The sequence below is a fragment of the Arachis ipaensis genome, chromosome B05, assembly GCF_000816755.2.
Source record: "Arachis ipaensis cultivar K30076 chromosome B05, Araip1.1, whole genome shotgun sequence".
Taxonomy (NCBI): domain Eukaryota; kingdom Viridiplantae; phylum Streptophyta; class Magnoliopsida; order Fabales; family Fabaceae; genus Arachis; species Arachis ipaensis.
The window spans coordinates 79,022,765-79,028,942 of NC_029789.2; positions in this window are offsets into that span (position 1 = coordinate 79,022,765).

Here is a 6,178-nt window from a genome sequence, read left to right on the forward strand (position 1 = left end):
CTCTCTCTCTCTCTCTCTCCCTCTCTCTCTCTCTCTCTCTCAGTGCTTTCTTTTCTTTTTCTCCAAATGTTTGTTCGGTGATGCATGAGGATGGAAGGATTATTAAGGGTAAATGATGATTATGTGTCACTAAGGGCCATGTGTCACTCATTTAAGCCGCTGAGTGCAATTCAAGTTATAAATATCTTAAACGAATAACTATGAAAGTTGGATATATTAAAACACAAGTAATAATATATATAGGGATAAATGTGTATAAGTTACTAATATAAATGACATTAGTAACATAATGATAAAAGATATACGATGAAACATTAGCAAAGCTGAATTCACCGAAGAGTACCAATATTTACTCATACCGGCAGATTTTGAACTTAATAATAATATTAACTAAACTTTATTTTAATCAAAATGGGTAATAATAATAATTATTATTATTATTTTATCCTTTCTCGAAATTTCTCATTATAATAAAAAAAATTATGCATAAATCATAATTAATTTAAACTTTAATAATCATAAAATCAATTTAATTATTCTTAGTAAATCAGTTTCTAAAAATAAGGAGCTCCAATTAATAAAATAAATTACAACTTGTTTATATTTAAATTTTTCGAAAATGTGAGTCGTTATACAGGACCTGGTTTTTGGTTGGGGCAGAGCGGTCGCTTCCCCGGGGATGGCTGCCGCTGGGGTCGAGGTGAGGCCTTGGTGGTGTCGCCTGCTGAAGCGGGCAGGAAGCGGAGGAAGACGGCGGAGGGGAGTAGCGGGGAGAATGTGGAGGAGGAGGGGACAGTACCTTCCATAAAGGACCAGAGATTTGATGCTCTGGCCTTCATTGATCAGCATCTCCTTCCCGGTACGGAGGAGTAATTCTACGATTGTGACATCGACGGTTAGGCAAAGTCAATGTACCAGGCCCTCCTCCATTCCACCGTCATAGTCCGGAAGGCGGAGCCGATGTTGGGCCAGGTGGGTGATGAGCGGATAAATGTCCCTAAGGACTTGGTCCAACTTTTGATCAAAGTTGACCCTTCTAGTGAAAGGATGAGGATCTCCTCTCATCATTGGCAAGTTAAATGCCAACCTTACATTTTCTGGACTGAAATCCAAGTAATTCTCCTGAACCATTGTGAGCCAATTCTTTGGGTTTGAGTTCATACTTTGGTCATGGTTCCTAGTGATCCATACATTAGCATAGAACTCTTGGAACATTAAGATTCTGACTTGTTGGATTGGGTTGGTGAGAGCTTCCCAACCTCTTCTTCGAATCTCATGTCGGATCTCTGGATATTCACCTTTTTTGAGCTTGAAGGGGACCTCAAAGATCACATTTTTCTTGGCCACAACTTCATAGAAGTGGTCTAGATGGACCTTTAAGATGAATTTCTCCATCTCCCAATGACTCGAAGGTGGAAGCAATTACCTTCCCTTTCCTCTTTCTAGAGGTTTCTCCGGCCTTAGGTGCCATTAGTGATTATGGAAAAATAAAAAAGCAGAGCTTTTTCCACACCAAACTTAAAAGGTTTGCTCGTCCTCGAGCAAAAGAAGAAAGAAAGGAGTAGAAGAAGAAAAAATGGAGGAGATTGAGGGTAGTGTTGGTTTTGGCCAAGGGGGGAAAGAAGTGTTTGTGATGTGTGAAAGTGAAGGTAGTGAGGAGGGGTATTTATAGAGTAGGGGAGAGAGGGAATCCGTGTGAGAATGGGTGGGTTTGGGAGGAAAATGGTTTGAATTTGAATGGTGGGATAGGTGGGGTTTATGATGGGTGGATGTGAGTGGTGAAGAGAATATGGGTAAGAGGGTAGGATTTGATAGGTGAATGGTATTTGGGGAAGAGTTAATGATGGGATTGGTCAAGGGTATTTGGGGAAGAGTGTTATGGAAGGATTTGATAGGTGAATGGTGTTTGGGGAAGAGGTATTGAGGTGATTGGTCAAGGGTATTTGGAAAAGAGTGTTATGGAAAGGTGTGAAGAGGAGAAGAGAAGAGGTGGGGTAGGTGGGGATCCTATGGGGTCCACAGATCCTGAGGTGTCAAGGAATTCTGCTCCCTACACCATTCTGGCATTCAAACGCCCTCTGTGTGCCAATTCTGGCGTTAAACGCCAGCTCTACTACCTTTCCTGGCATTAAACGCCAGTTCTGCTAACTTTCCTAGCATTAAACGCCAGTCTGCTGCCCCTTTCTGGCGTTTAACGCCATCCAGACGCCAGACACCCCTTTTTGGCATTAAACGCCCAGAGTGCTGCCCATTCTGGCATTTAACGCCCAAAATGCTGCCAGGCTGGGCGTTAAACGCCCATTCTGCTATCCTTACTAGTGTTTAAACGCCAGTAAGTCTGTCCTCCAGGGTGTGCTATTTTTGATGCTGTTTTTCATTTTGCTTTAATTCTATAGCTGTTTTTATGACTTCACACGATCATCAACCTAAAGAAAACATAAAATAACAATGGAATATAAATAAATATAATTAAATAACATTGGGTATCCTCCCAATAAGTGCTTCTTTAATGTCAACAGCTTGACAGTGAGCTCTTAGAGAGCTTCACAGAGACTCAGAGCTTGATGATGGCCTCCTAACACCAAACTTAGAAGTTGAGTGTAGGGGCTCTGTTTGACTCTGTATTGAGAAAAGCTTTTCATGCTTCCTCTCCATGGTTACAGAAGAAGATCATTGAGCCTTAAACACAAGGTAGTCCTCTTTCAATTGAAGGACTAACTCTCCTCTGTCCACATCAATCACAGCTCTTGCTGTGGCTAGGAAGGGTCTTCCAAGGATGATGGATTCATCTTCTTCCTTCCCAGTGTCTAGGATTATGAAATCAGTAGAGATGTAAAAGCTTTCAACCTTCACTAAGACATCCTCTACAAGTCCATAAGCCAATTTCCTTGAATTGTCTGCCATCTCTAGTGAGATTCTTGCAGCTTGTACCTCAAAGATCCCTAGTTTCTCCATTACAGAGAGTGGCATGCGGTTTATACTTGAACCAAGGTCACACAGAGCCTTCTTAAAGGTCATGGTGACTATGATGCAAGGTATTAAGAACTTTCCAGGATCCGGTTTCTTTTGAGGTAACTTTAGTTGCCCCAAAGCATTTAGTTCCTTGATGAGCAATGGAGGTTCATCCTCCCAAGTCTCATTACCAAATAAATTGGCATTCAGCTTCATGATTGCTCCTAGATACTGAGCAACTTGCTCTCCAATAATATCTTCATCCTCTTCAGAGGAAGAATACTCATCAGAGCTCATGAATGACAACAGTAAGTTCAGTGGAATCTCTATGGTCTCTATATGAGCCTCAGATTCCTTTGGTTCCTCAATGGGGAACTCCTTATTGGCCAGTGGACGTCCCTTGAGGTCTTCCTCACTGGAAATCACTGCCTTTTCTTCCTCTCTAGGTTCGTCCATTTTGGTTATAGTTATGGCCTTGCACTCTTAATAAACCATTATTTTATGGTCTATATTGTGTTTAATTGTGTGGTTTTATCAAATCTTTACCCACTTATTCATTAAATTAGCATGTATTTACAATTCCTTCCCAAAATTACCCCATGGTTGAAAAACTGCTTCCTAGAAGTTTTTAATTATGTATTTTAATTCTCCTTTATTCCATTCGATACCGTGATCTGTGTGTTAAGTGTTTCAGGCTTTATAGGGCATGAATGACTTAGAGATTGGAAAGGAAGCTTGTAAAGTTGGAAGGAACACAAGAAATTGAGGAGATGACCAGCGAGAAGTGACACGGACGCATGACTCACGCGACCGCATGACATAGAGGAAATTGCAGTGACGCGCCCACGTGCCTAACGCGAACGCACGGAATGGAAACTGCACAAGTGACGCGAAGGCATGGACGACGCGCACGCGTGGCAAGGCAAGACACTGGATGACGCGATCGCATGACGTGCGCGATCTGCAGAATCTGCAGAATTCGCTGGGGGCAATTTTGGGCCCTGTTTTGACCTAGTTTTCGGCCCAGAAAAGCAGATTAGAGCCAGGGAACATGTAGAGACAAAGAAAAAGAACGTTCATTCCGCATAATTTTAGTTTTAGATCTGATTTTACTCCTCCTCTAGGTTTTCTCTCTACACATTCATAGTTCTTAGGATTTTGATTTTATTGCTTTTCGAATTGGGATATTGAGAAGAGTTATTACCTCCATCAAGACTTCATCATTCTAGTTTGTTTCCTTACTTGTCACTTTCTCTTTCATATCCTTATTTTATTCAGAGTTACTATTGAACTATTTTTTTGAATTTATTAATACAAGAACTATTTCTATTTTTATTGATCTTTTTTATTATTATTTATCATGTCTTTCTTTATTTTCCCTTCTTATTTCATGAATTTCACAATCATAATGAGCGAGTAGTTCCATGACTTGATTCGGAGTTGATTGAAAGGAGGACCTTGAGTTGGATGCTCAAGAGTAAAATTATAATTGGGATTAGCATTGGGTCGCCCTCTAATCACTGACACTAGTCCCTCCCAAGGGAGAGGATTAGAACTTGTGAATAGAAATTGACTTCCGATGTGCTTGACTTTCCTTTATTCGGTAAAGGATAACTGAGCAGACAACTTTTAATTATCAATTAAACTTGAGAGAACTCCATCAAGGATAGGGCTTCCAACTAATCTACTCCCGGTCAAGGTTTTTATTTAAATTACATAATTTCTTTGATTTAATTTCCTGTTTATCAACTCAAACCATTTTAGAAAACATCTGATTAATAAAATAGCACACCTTTATGCAACTTGTTGGGAGATGACCTGGGATTCATACTCCTAGTATTTTAATTCTAATTTTGTGACAACCTTTCTAAATTGATAAGCGAAATTTTGGTTGGTTGAGAACTATACTTGCAACGCATCTCTTATAATAATTTCTTAACTCGCCAATTTCCGCCACGTGAATTTTTGGCGCCGTTCCCGGGGAGTTGCAATAGAGTGCTAATTTATTGATTGGAATTTATTTATTTGCATTTTATTTTATTTTTCTACTTGAGGAAGAAATAAGCTCCCTTTCTACTGATTCGGTTGATTTACGTGCAGGTGACATGGCAGCACCTAGGAGAGTTACTATCCAGGAGGCTGGAGCCCCTGATTTCACGCTGCAACCGTTTCAAGCGCATCACCCAGCAGTGGCTACAGACTTTGAAATAAAGACTGCACTGCTCAACTTGATGCCTAAGTTTCATGGCTTACCTGCTCAAGAGCCTATCAAGCACTTTAGGGATTTCCAAGCAGCCTATTCTACTGTCAAGCGTGATGGTGCAGATGAAACTTCTATTTCATTAAAAGTCTTCCCATTCTCTCTTGAGGGAAAGGCAAGAGAGTGGTACTACATTCAACCCGCAGCAACTGTTTCTGACTGGGATACGCTTAGAAGAGAATTTTTGGAAAAATTCTTTCCAACTGAAGTTACTGATAAACTGAGAAAAGACATTTCCATGATTGTTCAGGATGAGTCAGAGACTCTCTACGAATACTAGGATCACTTCAACAATCTTCTGGAAGCATGCCCCCACCATATGATTGACAAGATAGTGTTGCTCGGCTACATCACACAGGGCATGAGGCCCCAAGATAAGACCACATTGGAAAGTGCTAGCAATGGGTCTATGAAAAAGTACAAGACCACTGATGAGGCATGGCAATTAATCAGCGACTTGGCTGAATCTACTAGGAATCACAGGCAGAAACAAAGCCGGTCAAATTCTGTTGCAGAAGTATCCTCTAGCAGAGAGACTGCTGCTCTAACTCAGAGTATCTGTGAAATGACCAACTTACTGAAGCAGATGCAGTTGAGTCAACAACAAGCTCAGCAAGCTCAGCCCTCTCTGCCACAGCAAAGCCAACAGTTAGTCCCACAGAGAATGTACGGGATCTGTGCTGATTATAGCCATTATACTAATGAATGTCCGCAGCTCCAGCAGGAAGACAACACTGTAGCAGCCACTCATAACTTTTATGACCGATCCAATCAAGGATACAACCAAGGTGGCAGCTACAACCATGGATGGCAGGACAATTCAAACCAAGGTTGGAGAGATAATTCTAACCAGGGCTAGAGGGACAACAATAACAGAGGAGGCAGAGACAATCAGGGAAATTAGAGGTGGAATAATAACAACAACAGGCAGCAGAACCAGAACCAGCCTTACAGAGCACCTCACCT